The sequence below is a fragment of the Herpailurus yagouaroundi genome, unplaced genomic scaffold (genome assembly GCF_014898765.1).
Source record: "Herpailurus yagouaroundi ecotype Mexico unplaced genomic scaffold, PumYag 187, whole genome shotgun sequence".
Taxonomy (NCBI): Eukaryota; Metazoa; Chordata; class Mammalia; order Carnivora; family Felidae; genus Herpailurus; species Herpailurus yagouaroundi.
This window is the reverse complement of record NW_024412418.1, coordinates 21,740,053-21,754,723: the sequence shown is the minus strand read 5'-3', so window position 1 is coordinate 21,754,723 and position 14,671 is coordinate 21,740,053.

Below are 14,671 nucleotides of genomic sequence, written 5' to 3'. Positions count from 1 at the left end.
GAAAGAAAGAAAGAAAGAAAGAAAGAAAGAAAGAAAGAAAGAAAGAAGAAAGAAAGAAAAGTATACGAAATTTATTTTAGGTTAGTCTTCAGTCACAAAATACCAGTATGAGGATGAATTTTGAAGGATATGTCCTTCAACTTCCCCATCACACAAATGAGAAAACTTCAGTCAGAGCAAGGAGAAAAGTGCCTGGTGTTCTGGCAAATTATGGATTCAGATAATGAGGAAGCAAATACAGAAGGGGGCACTTAGAAAAGCTTAACTCTGGGCTTATTTTGCAGTCATTATTTTCACTCCTTGAAAGCCTGGAGGATTTCCACCAACATAATATGCTTGTCATAATAGTCAAAGCCAACTTTAAGTGTTTCGTTCTTTTCCGTTACATCAGTGTCTAAAAGGCAAAGCCCCTAGCGAAGTGCTCTATCTTGAAATTTGCCCTCTGATGAAATTAATACAGATATCTGAATAAAACTCAATGGCAACTTGACATATTTCCTGAAAATGAAGACCTGAAAAAAAATCAATATGGAATATGAAAGGCAACTTAGAAGAAAATTGAGATTGAAATGTCTTTTTGTCATATACTGAGTATTAGAATCAAGAGTCGCAGAAAGCCAACCACAGCACTCTGTGTACACTTCAAGACTGCTATGGCAGCCTATCTCTTGTTGGACAGCTCCAACTTATATAAAGAGATGCAGCAGAAAGAACTTAGAATTTGCACTCCAAGGGACCTATGTTGAATTCTAGATCTCCCCATTGATAAGCATTCCTAAACTCCAGCTTTCCTTATGTGTAAAAATGAGGAAATAATTCTCATTTTATGAGATAGTTATAAAAATTAAGTGACATGTGAATGCATATTCCTAACACATCCTAGGTACTAAATATTTCCTTCCTTCCTTCTAGGCCCCCACGTATTGGTTCTATTTTTATCTGAAACCCATTGGGCTCCATACTAAGTATCTATTCTCTCCTTCAGTTCAATCATCATATTTCAAAAATTTTTTTACTCCTCATGTTCTGTGGTCTGCTCACCATCCCATGGTACACTATATCATATACCCTGTAGATACACTATAACTTCTCAATGCCCATCATATTTACTGCCACACCAGTCTCACTACTCAACCATGGTTGCTCCTGAAAAGGAAAGTTTAAGATTGATTTTTAATGTGATGCTTTTGATAAATACAGTCTCAGAGCAACAGGTATGTGTGTATGTCTACTTAGTCATACTAACTCATTGAGACTAAAAACTCTTCACAGTTTTTAATGCATGGCAATAGCTAATATTTGTCAAGCAGTTTTTCTGTGCCAGCCACTGTTCTAAGTCTTTTCCATGAAATACTAACTTAATTATCAAAGCATCCAGAGTGGCAGTTACCATTATAATCTCCATTTCAGGGATGAAAGGACAAACAGAGAGGCTATTTTTCAATGTACTAAGTTAAACACCAAGGATCTGAGCCTGTGCAATCTGACACTAGAATTTCTGTGCTTTCTTGGTGATAATAAGATAATTAAAATGTCATGTAAAGATGCCTGATATTCCTTTAGAAAAGAAAAAGAAGTTCTTGCTCCAGATATGAATATCTGCACAGGGCAAGCCATAAACTCGTACATTATGACACAGAACCCCCAGTGCTCACACAGCAGAGGCAAAGACAAGAGTCAAAGAATAGAAATGCTCCCTAATGACTAAAGGCAAGTATAGGTAGGGGGAGAGGGAGGATAAAAGGCTTAGACCAAGGCAGCTGTGTCCTTCATATCTGAGGCAGCAAGAGTAGAACTTGAGCCCTTCAAGGCCCAGGTTTCTACTGAGGTATCTTGGTGTGGGCCAGTAAGTACAGTAGGAAGAATCTAAACACGCAGGGTCCCCAAGGTTCTGTAACTTGAGTTCAGCCTCAACAGTCCCATTCCCTTTGGCTTCATCACATATTAGATTTCTCCATAATATTTTGTTTGGATAAGTGTTTTTTTATTTTGAAAAATTTGAAAACTACTTATAGAATGAGCATTTATTTAGTGTCCAAGGATTACCTTGTGACCTTCCTCCTGCCCAGCACTTTCTCTGAACATTAACTTCAACTTGGCTTTACAGAGTTATTATAAGGAACAAATACAACATTTAGGAGCAGCTCTTTTAACTTACTATTAATTATAATATTTGGCACATTAAAAACACTAAAGATCTGTATCATTGTGAATGATTTCGGTGGCCCATCAGCCATGTACTTATGATTCTTAGCTACTCGTGAGAGGTAAAACTCATGTACTTATGATTCTTAGCTACTCGTGAGAGGTAAAACTGTTTAAGAAAAATGGGATTTGGGGTCAGAATCAGCTGAAATCAAATCCCAACTGATTACTGGGTTACATGACTATGGGAAAGTTACTTCAGCTTCCCAAGCCTTTGTCCCATACCCATGAACCAGAGCTACTGACAGCAGGTGTTTGTGAGGACTCACTTCAGTGAAGTTATGTATTTAACATGCTTTCATGTTTTGAACAGGGCATAGTACATTCTATAAATGTACATTGATGACCTGTTAATATTCTTATAACAATTCCTATCTCTCAAGTTTTCTACCTGCCTTGTGAGGGAGGCTCCAGGGAAAAATAGACTTCAGGCACATTCCTTTATACAGGAGTGAATCCTGAGCCCCCACATCTGATTTCCCTTTGCCAACAGGCATAAATATTCTGTAACCGCTTCAGAGTGTACTGTTAACAACATGGCCAACTGTTCCCCATGATGACTCAGGCGTTGCTCTGAAACAGAACGGATTTGTGCAATGGGAGGCTGTAAAGCTCTCAGGTCTGAGTCACTGTGATGCTGCAGCCTTCAGGCTCTGATGTTCACAAGTGCCTTGACAACATCACACACATATGTCCACCACTTAGCCCAAGGACACCTCAATGCTTTTCACATCATTGAAACAACACAGCTCAACCACCACTTGCTACATACTCTCCTGCCTACTAATAGTCTAGCCATCCCATACCAGGGACATCTCAAATGCCACCTCTTCAGAAAAGCCTTTCTGGATGACCCTAGTCAATCCAAATGACAGCCTTCATTAGTACCACCACAAGATACCACAAGCCCACAAATTTTGTTTATGCACACTTGACATTTTAATGTGAACTTTTTGACTTGGCCAAGGAGGTATCTAGACTTAGTCTCAAAGAAACTGTTTAGATCCTAAATTTGTTGAGAGCAAGAATGCTTTCTTATTCATTCTATATTCCCCCAAATTGTAATGTACACAGTGAGTGCTTAATCCATGATAAAGTGAAATGAGAGCATAAAATACATCCAACTGTTCAATCTAGGCCTAGCAATCATATGTTATCTCGTATGACATGTAAAAACTGGGAAGGTTAACAATGACTTTTAATGTCTTCTCATGTATTTTATAATCCAATATTTTATATGAAAGCATCTTTATACTGATAATGGCATTGAATTTTTACTGAATACTATAAAAAGAAAAGTGATAAGAAATATTTTACTACAGCCATTCTTATTTATTTTCTCCCTTAAAAATTAGCTGATAAATCTATGTGTTTCTGAAACAATAATTTGGGAGGATTAAGGTAGTCACAGAGCCCTGGCTTCTTCTGTATTTCAATAGCATATTACTACTTGGAGAGTTTGCTCTCACCACAAATTTAAAACAACTAAACTGAGCTTGTTAACCTCCTCCAACAGCAGTTCCTGCTCTCAATGGCTCTGCCTTTGTCAATAACATCACATCTGCCCAGTGGCTCCAAACTTTAGAGTTAAGTACTATGGAAAACAGAAAGCACTATATATATATATATATATATATATATATATATATATATATATATATAATCTGGCATATTTTTACCTACCAACACTTAGCAATTCCTCTTGAAATTTTGTGTAGTGTTTCTCTTCTCATCTATGTCTTTCTGTCGATTCTCCTGGACATGACTTTCCTCCTCCCCACAAACCATCCCCTCATACCTAAATTACAGCATTGGTCTCTTGTCAGCCTCCTTGAGTTTAAGCTCTCTTGATATGATCTATTTTAAGTGTAACTTCAATGCATTTTCTTCCATAAATAGCACTTTCATAATACTGTTCCTGTGCTTAAAAACCTTTTATGGTTTGTGAGTTCTTACAACTTCACAGCTAAGCTCTTTTCCCTGATCTTGTGTAGGCACTTTATTTTCTACTTGCTCCTGTTAGATGAGCTTCTGACCCATTCTACCAACATACAAGGAAGGTGATTCTCTTAACCAACCAGTGAACTCAGTGCCAAGCACTGCATGACATGCTGGATGAATGAGAGGCCACTGATTTTGAGAATGTCACCATGAGCCAGGGAAGCTAGAATACAATTAGACTGTCAGAGTAGAATGGTGATGTCTAAATGGGCATAAAACACAATGAAAATATAAAATAGGCTAGCAAAATGGGTTGCACAGATGAGAAGGACCTTGTGCCAAGATGGCATAGTTCTTCATGAACTATGAAAGTGCAACGCTATTCACACTCTTTCACCCAGTCTTCTACTCACACTTTGCTTTTCTCCAGTCTACTCCTTCACCAATGGTTAACTCAAGCCCAACACTATATGGTGAGTCAGAAGATGTCTTCATTTGATTTTGCTCCCAAACATATCCTCAGACAAGGACACCAGTGAAAAAAGTTCATTAGTGCTATGATCCAAGGAAACTCTGGAAGAGGAATAAGAAAATAAATAGGTATATTATATAAGAAGCATATTATCAAGTAAATTACCCCTATGGATAACTACAGCTTAATCCCACAGGGCAAATCCCAGAACAACAGTATAGACTCTTTACATGTAAAGAGCAAAAAAGTTAGGGTAGTTCTACACAAACTTCTGTTATTTATTGTTTGGGCTTGATCACTGGGGTTGTTAATTCTTCAGGCTTTCCATCCTTCCTCACATTCCAGCAGAGCAGCCTCCCTACGGAAAGTCCTCAAGTGAAGAGATACCAATACAGGTAATTAAAAGTCTTCCCTTGTAACTTTGAGAGGCCAGGAGAATATCACTCTGCACCAATGAGACCCTCTATAGGAATCAGCTATGAGCTCTAATGATGGTACTGCTTCTGCCTCTTGTTATGAATGTGACTTTGAGGTGGTCAATCTTCTGAGTCTCAGTTTCTTCATTTTTAAAAGGGGGTGGTGTTTATTATTGGTGACTTTTCAATTTATGAAAGTAGAACCTGGGATCCCCAAAGAAAATCTTGAATAGAACCCTAATTTGTAAAACAAGCAAAAATCAAGTTGTTCTGGTTGAAGCATTGGCAGAGAGTCTCAATTGAGAAACATTTTCTTGGATACCTATAGTTTCCAGAGAGCAACAAGTAAAATACTCTGCATCACTGGATGGTATCTAAGATCCCCCTAGCATTATTGTATTCCCTCCACCACTAATGTTCTATGATGCTTAGTACTCAGTTTGGTTCTTTGTCAAGGAAAAGAAGGCACAAAGCATTCACTGAGCAGTAGACATCTTGGCTGATATTGTATAAACAATCTCTATCTAGTGATGATGGTTCAAGCATTTCTATATGGGAAAATAGTGGTTGGTGATCAAGCCAGAGTATAGGGTGTGGTGCTAGGGTTCTTAAAACTGTGATTGAATAACAAACAAATGACTAATTTTATTTAGACTGCACAACCTATTTGCAGTGACTTTGGGGATGGGGAGAGAGAGATTGTGGTAATTAAAAATTCACAAGGTTGGGGCATCTGGGTGGCTCAGTCAATTAAGCATCCAACTTGATTTTGGCTCAGGTCATGATCTTGTTGTCCATGAGATCAAACCCCACATCTGCACTGGTAGTGTGAAACCTGCTTGGGATTATCTCTCTCCCTCTGTATCTTTGTCCTGCCCCCACTTGCACATGTGCATGTGTGTTCTCTTCCTCTCTAAAAATAAATAAATATTTTTTTAAAACTCACAAGGTTAACTTTTTTATGCCACCACACTAAGCTTCACAGCTATATGAAATAGGTATTACTACTGTTGTTACCATTATTTTTTAAAAAATTTTATAATTATTAACATTGTAGTAATGTGTGCCTAGATTACTACAGGTGTTCAAAATGTGTTAGCTATATGATAATGGTAATGACTAAGATGATGAAGATGACTTTGAGAGTCATGTACATAGTATGTTACTTAAAGCCATGAGTGCAGATGGAATGAGCAAGTGAACAATTATGGAAAGAAAAGTAGAGCAGGAAAAGAACAGAATCTTTGGAAACAGCTATAGTCTGGATCTGTTAGATTACATGTTGCATAAATGGCCTCAAGATTTTTATTCCTGCATGCTTCTCTAGATTCTTGCCATTTTTCCATCAAGAAGTGGAGTCTATTCCCTTCATCTTCAACCTGAGTGGGACTTTGTGATCATCTAACTAAATGAAATGCAGAAATATGCATGACTTCCAAGAAAAGTCATGAAAGGCTGGCCTTCTATCTTGAGACATGTATCTTTGACTCCATGACCTGCCAAATAAAGTCTGGCTAGCCTAAAGGCATTGTTAGAAAATTTAGCAACACCCTCACCTGCTATAATGTAGAAAATAGGGAAAATGCACCTAATGGACTAGATGATATAAGATCTCCAGGCAGAGCACTGAAGTGGCTGCCTGCTTTCTAGCTGACTATAGTAAAGTGCATGAGGAGACCAATAACCAAAAGAAAGAATTGTTAAATATAAAGGAGCCAGGGCTTGCTGCATAAATAAAACATTCATCCTGAGCCTCTCTGGAGGAAAACAATCCTAAAAATAAGAAATAGCTTCAGGGTACAGAAAAAAAATCTAGTATGCAATCAGGAAAACATGGTCTAAAGAGAAAGCCATGATAAAAACATATGAAGAAAAATTTAAGGTAGTACCTGAAAAAAAACAAAAAGACTTTCTAAGCATACCAAGGCCTGTCTCACAGATCCTTTCAATTACACAATAGGACTTCTAAGAATCTGAAATGCACTGTCCCATAACCATCTCAGAGGAAGCTACCTCAGGGGTACCGTGGAGATTACCCTGAAGAGATCCATGGGTGTTACTTTTGTCTAATGTAATGGTTTAGAGATTGATACATTAAAAAACATGCCAAGTTTTAAAAAAAAGAATTATATCAGCTTGGCTGGAAAAGGACAGAAACAGCACCAAATGAAAGAGGCCGTGCTTGAGCTTCTCCCAGCAGGAAACAGACTAAAAAAACCAGAGCTGCAAACATAGGAACCATTTTATGAGAAAGGCAAAGACAAATGCTGTGGAAAATCATTCCCAGGCAGTACGCCTAAACCCGAATCAAACAATTGGCAATATACGCCCAGGTACTTTTTCCAAATTGCTGCAGACCACTGACTGCTGTCCTGCCTATTTCTTCCTTTCTGAAAGGGAACCACTCTGGAGAGGCTCACCCATATCTAAACCTGATTATATGCCAAGATCCTGGCCCTTGAGAATTAGCCAAATGCCATAATAGCATGACATCTGTGGGGGATGGTGTCTTAGGGGACTGAGTGAATGTATTTTTCATGTAAAAGAGATGTACAGTGTTGGGGCCCAAGGACAAACGGTGATAAGTTCTATTTTCTCAAAGTGCCAACAAAAGTATTTGATTCCATGTGCTCTTTCAGAATCTTGTCTCACCATCAACAAGAGCAGAGTTTACTTCTCCTCCCTTTGAAACTGAGCAGGCCTTTGTGAGTATCTTGATGAATAAAATGTTTCAGAAGTGACAATGCTTGACTTCTGAGGCTAGGTCAGAAAATGTTATCATTCTTTCTTTCTCCCCACTCTCTTCATCTACCTTCCGAGCTCAGAAATGTAACTTTGAAGGCCTGATTCACCACGTGAGAAGCATGTTTACCCCAAAGCTGCTGTATATAAAAAACTATGAAGAGAGATGACATATATACAGAGAGAGATGCCCAGGGATCTTCAGCTGATGCAGCCGCCATCTATTCACATTTCCCAGCTCCTCCTAGGAGACAGACATGAGTGAGTAAGTCTTCAGATGATTCCAGCCCTGCGTTCCTGATGGCAACTGCATGAGAGAACCTGAGAACCACCCAGTTGCGCTAGTCAACCTCCAGAACTGTAAAGGGTAAAAATAAAATGACATTGTTTTACTCCAAAAAGTTTGGAGGTGGTTTGTTATGCAGTGATGGAAAACCAGAACACAATTTTTTTTCAAAAGCTGGAGGAAGTGGTAGTCACATATTTAAGGAGAACTAAGATAGTAGAGCCTTGCAGAAGTCAAAGAAAAATCCAAGAGGAAGTACTGTTCATTATCAAAGTCTTCAGAGCAGAAAAGTAAAATGAGAACTGAAGAAAGTTCATTGGAAATTAAATCCATTTGTCATCTCATGTCTAGTAGGTAAAACTGACTAGACCTCTTAACACAGAAACATTATCAAATATAGGAAAGCACCAGTATGTTCCCCCCTACCTGGATTCCTCATGTCCCACTCATCAAGTCCTTCTCCAACCCATCCAAAAGTCTGGGATGCAAAGGAAAGTGGCACTCATTATCAACTATGAGCAAGGTACAATGTAGGTGCTTTTATTTCCATTAATAATAATAATAAGTCCAAATGAATATTATCCTTACATTAACTGATGATTAAGATGAGGTTTAGAAAAATTAGGTAATTTGAAAATAGACACACAGCTAGTAAATGGTGGACCTGTTATTTTAACCTAGACTTATATGAGTTGAGTAGCCATAATAGAGAGAACTATAGTCAGCTCTTCATGATCAAATCTAGTCCAGTGGAGACTAAAATGGGTCTGATGATTTAAGTGCTGGTCTCCTCTGAACTCTTCCTTCCTCCATATGGCATCCTCCAGATGGTTGGAAGCTCAAGAGAATGATCTGTGGCAATCAGTTTTTCTCTCTCCCCACCAATGCCAATTCATGTATTACTTTCCCATCATACCCCCAGACTCTAAGATAACTGCCTTCTGTAGGCACAAATTAAACCTTCTCTACAAAAGCATGAGGAAGCTAAGTTCAAAATTCTAAAAATGAACTACAGAAAAGTGTGTTTAATACAGGAATCAGGTTCCAGATTGTGTCCTGTTTACAAAGGCACATATTGTGCTGATAGTAAAAGCAAGTGAGTTCTACTTTCATAATGGTGGCCTAAAACGAATGCCGCCCACCCATACTCCCACCCTACCCACACTCACACTCCATCAGAGCAATTCAATCTTAAATTCACCTTGCTCTGAACTGCACAGGCAAATAGAACTCTGAGCACATATTTGTGTGGCTTATCATCTTCCCCAAACTGCTTTACCAATTGAAATGAAAGAACTAGCTCATCCACATATGTATTCTGGTATTTTAAGTTTTAACTCATAAGATAAATGCACTCCTGTAGTGACCATAGGAAAAAAACATTTATATGAAACAAGTGTCATTCACTGCCAGAAGTCAGTGTTTCAAACTGTACTCCAGAGAATTCTAGGTTCTCTAAGATTCTAATAGTTATTCAATAACATTAGGGTTTTGTAGTCAAATAATTTATGGAAACACAGCAGCTCATTTCACTCTCTTGGAAATCTATACCGTACATTAACATTTTAAGATATGGGAAGTCCTACAAGGTACAAATTTGTTTAACTGTTTAAACCAGGATTTCCCAAATTTATTTTACCATAGGTTCTTATCTTCATATAATATCTATTATATTTCTTTTAGAACATCAATTCTTCAAGAAATACAAAAGGGCACACACCATTCTCATTCCTTTGCATGGAATTATTTTTGATCAATTGGTGGAACAATGGAAGGATGAGCTTTTATCCTTTTCAACTTGCTTAAATATCTGATGTGATTGTTGGAGAAGATGAGAAAGAGAGAGGCAAATCAAATGCTGTGAATATGCATGTGAGTTTGAGAAGGAAGCATACAGAATTGAATAGATGTGAAGTTACCAAATTCAAGTTCAGTGTAGTTTTCTCAGGGAAATGATATGATATGATGAAAAACTGATGGGCTTTGGATTAAACAGGGCCTGACTAAAATTCTTCTCTACCACTTAGTAGCAGAATAAGTGCTTTTTAAAACTAGCTTAAAGCAAGTTATTTAATCTTCCTGGGATTTAGTGTCTTTGTGTGTAAAATGGGGATAAAAATAGTTACTTTGGGGGAGCGGTTATGAGAAATCAAGTATAGTATAAAAATGTCTGCCACACTATAGGCATGAAATACTATTTTTTTTCCTTTTTGGTTAAATTACTTTAATTCTTCACTTAAGCAATTTTATATTTAATGCATAGAATAATGGATCCAGATGAAGTAGATAAGAACACATGAATTTAAGTCACAGGCCTTCTAACTCAGGTTTATACAGCTGTGTAAATACCTTGAGGAGCACAGAAGGAAAGGAAGATTGATTGATAGACCTCTCTAGGCTGCTCTGGTCTATATTCTGACAATTCTAAGCAATCATAAGGGGAATATCTTAAAGGAAGCACTTCTGTTTTTCCCACCATGCCTTCTTATGCAACCCAAAACTCAAGATTTTCCTCCTCCTTGATGACCAAACCAAAAAGCATTCTGCCATTTTAAAAACCCTAATAGGGAATTATGTCTCTGTATCTTTGTTTTCTTACTAAAAGATCTATCTAAATTTATTAAAATTCAAATCAACTTCTTATTCATGTCCTCCTTCTTTTTATAGCTCCCATCGAATCCAGCACATTCCTGGGCTCATACCAATCGCTTGGTGAATACTTATTGATTGTTTTAAACCATTCACAACTGTAAAGAGGTGCTAGATACAAAACTGTAATCCTCAAAATTCATATGTTGAAGCCCTAAAACCGTGTGATTATTTGGAAATGGGATGGTTGAGAGATGATTAGGTTTAGATGTGATCATGAGGGTGGGGCCCTTATGATGAGACTAGTGTCCTTAGGAGACGAAACACCAGAGTTTACTCATTCTCCTCTCCCCCTGACACACCACCACTGAAGGACAGAGCAAGAAGGCTGCTATCCACAAGCCAAGAAGAGAGCCCTCACCAGAAACTGCCATGGTAATGGTCTTAATCTTGGTCTTGGGCTTGATCTTAGATTTGTAGCCTCCAGAATTCTAAGAAAATAAGTCTCTGTCATTCAAGCCATCCAGTCTATGGAGTCCCAAATTAAGGTAAGAGGAATGAGATTTGGAATGTTAGGCTACCACAAACTGACAAAAACAAGAGGAATAAGTTTTGGAATGCTGGAAACTAAAATCAATGAGATAATTCCCCTTGACATTTTTTTCCCTTGTGTGTTTATATGTGCTGATGTTTTAAAATGTCTCTTTTCAGTTAGTTGTATTGGGACTAAAGGAATCAATCACAATCATTTCTTTCCTAGGTGACCTGAAGAAATATTTTATCAAAACATCAGTGAAACCTAAGTCCTAGAAGTCTCAGGTTTCAAACACAAAATTTTGCAACCTAGGAAAAAGAGCTCCATGTATAAAGTATAGAGTTCTATGTATAAAATTTGCTATATGGTTGATCAACGGAAATGCAGTTGTTTGAGCACTTATAATTATCAATGTATCAGTGAATCATTCTGTGGTTATATGTGGGCTGAAGGAGTGATACAAGGGTTAAGAAAGGTAATGATAATAGTAATAAATATCTGCTGGATACCCAGAACATATTTGTTACCTGATGCAGTGGTGGAAAAAGAATAAAAATTTTGGCAAAATAAGACCATGCTCTGAAATCATTCAGCTTTGGAAGACATAATTAATCAAACAGAGGTGAAGAATGCAGAATGGGTCTACACCTAGATAGTATTCAGATAGCAACCTTCAACTCAAGTAATGAAATAAGTAATAACCATTAGGTAGTCCATTGGGCATCAAGGTGATATACAGAATAAATATTTCTGACTTGATTTGTTCCAGAACAACCCTATTTAATTTTCAATTAAAACAAAGCAAAACTTGGAGAGATACTAAGGAAATTAATGCATTCCACCCACCAAATGGCAATCCATCAACTATCAAAATTGAGGAAAAATTTTAACTGTTAAATGAAGGTGAATTCTGCATATCAAACAGAAAAGGGGATATTAGCAACATATACATGGGTATAAATATGAATGTTTGTGCTGTAGAATTACAATCTGGATATAACAAGACAATATAAAGACAATTTATGTTTTACTGTCTCATCAGCATAATTTTTGAAACACAATCCTTCCAAGTCTAGGCTTTTCCCTGTTAGAGTCCAGGATAGCTTATTAACATAGGCTTGTGAAGAAGCTGTTCCTCTTTCCATTCCTCCTTTGCTATAGTATGAATGTTTGTGTCCCCCTACCCTCTAAATTCATATGTTAAATCTTAATACCCAAAATAATAGTATTAGGAAATAGGGTTTGGGGGCATTTATTAGCCCTATCTGCCATGTAAAGATACAGTGAGAAATCTCCAACCCAGAAGAAGTTCTTTATACAACTATATTGGCACTGTGATCTGAGGTTTCCAGCCTCTAAAACTGTGAGAAATGAATCTCTGTTGTTTATTAGCCACTTAGTCTGTCATATTTTGCCATAGCAGTCCAAGTTGACTAACACACCCTTTGGGAGGTGTTGGCTGCCTGTGTTCTCTCTTTTTGGCACCTATTGACCTTCATCAGGACTTTTCTCAGACACTCCTCAGGATATCATTCCTTTCTTAATCCCTAGCATTAACCCCAGCACTCCTGCAGTTCTGATGTTAAAGTGTTCATCTCCATGTGACACCAATTATTTTTTCAATGAGAAAGGAAGGTGTTCCCTCAACATTATTAGGACTCATATCAGACTCCCAAATAAGAATGTTTCATTCTTTTAGATTTTGATCATGTCCATGGTGTTTCAAACATTCTATTTGCCCTGTTCTTGTCATTTCTCAGATTTACTTGTTTCTGTCATGGCAATAAGGCACGTTTTCTGAGGAACCAGATTCAAAGGCAATTGTCAAAATAAGACCCTTACAAAAAAAGACACATTCAAAATCATCTTTTTCCAGTCCCAGTACTCAACCAATGTTCTTAAACTATTCTACTGATGGTAGACTCTATTATAGAAAAGTATGTTTCCCTTACTTTAAATTTACCTTAAATTTTAATAAGTCTCAGTCTGAGACTAATCATTGGGATCTATCTTGACCAATCATTCTATGTTCTTCAATGTCCATCAGAACTTTAGGGGGCAGAAGAAAATAATAGTTAACATCATTCTTTGAAGTCAAAAAACAGCTTCAACTCCTGTTTCTATCATTTACTGGTTGTGTGACCTTGAGCAAGTTACTGAATTTTGCTTAGCCTCAATTTCCTTATTTATCCAATCAGGGCAATAAACAATTTTCTCAAAAGGTTGTTGAGAGGAATAATGAAATGATGCCTATAATTTAACCAAGGACTGAAACATAGTAAGAATTCAACACATGATAGTTAATGTGAGAATAAGGATAATGATCTAAAATGAATCAGAGTTGGCTCACCTTGTTATGTATATATCCTCATAAATAACTCAAAGATGAGAACTTCTTCAGTCATCTTCGTATTCAGGGAGTCTAATTAGAAGGCAAGTAGGATTGGTGCCTCATTAAATATTATATATATTCCTATCCTATAATAAACATTTAGAGACAGTAATCATAAATAAAACCCACTTTCTATTCATACACATAGTTTTATGAGCTAAAAATCCATAAAAAGTACTGCAAATACTGTGATATATAAAATATGTAAGATGCAAACCACTGTTATGAGAAAGTTAAATTAAGTAAGAAAACATAGGAGTAGACTTCATTTTTAATGTAATGATGGTTAACACACCCCATAGGGAAAGAGCTAAAATATAAGTGTACTTAAGTATTCCAGACAACTTCATCACCAGGACGTTAGAAATATGTCTAAATAAAATAGAATCAACTGGTATTCTAAACACAATGTGAAAAAAAAAGACAAATAACGGCTAAATTGAGGACAAATCTTTATCTTTGGTTTTTCTACAGATAGACTGAAAAGTGAGATTGTTCAGAATTTTAGGCACATACACTCAAATAAAATAGCTTATTACCAATCATTCCATAAGAAACAAGAAACCTTGAAAAATCAAGCCAGACAAAAAATGGTAAACTATTGACAGTTGGTGAAACTATTGACAATTGTTTCTGTATCATTACAAATTGAGCAGTAGCAATCTTTAGGTATACAATGGAATTACTGTGGGTAGAGATAAATCTTTTTTATGCCTTATCAATTACTGAGCCACAAATATGATAAGATATACTGCCTAAGACACTTAAATTTCCTGTCTCTTAAGAAGCAGACAGTAAAATAAAAAGTTACAGCCATTTTTAAAAATGGGCAGAACTAATATATTTTTAAGAGTAGTGTATACTGCAATACTAATTCCACAATAAAAACCCCATTTTTGTTCTGTCCACAGCACTTGGATTTGTCTGAATTAGGTGCATCTAATATATATTTTGAAAACACATAATCCACATGGTTGTTGTTCAGAAAATAAGTATACTTTTTTTTTCTAGTGGATTATACAAGGAAATAAACCCCGGAGCAGAATCGCATTTCAGGACTAGCAGCTAGAAAGTTTACTTTTATTGGGTAGGC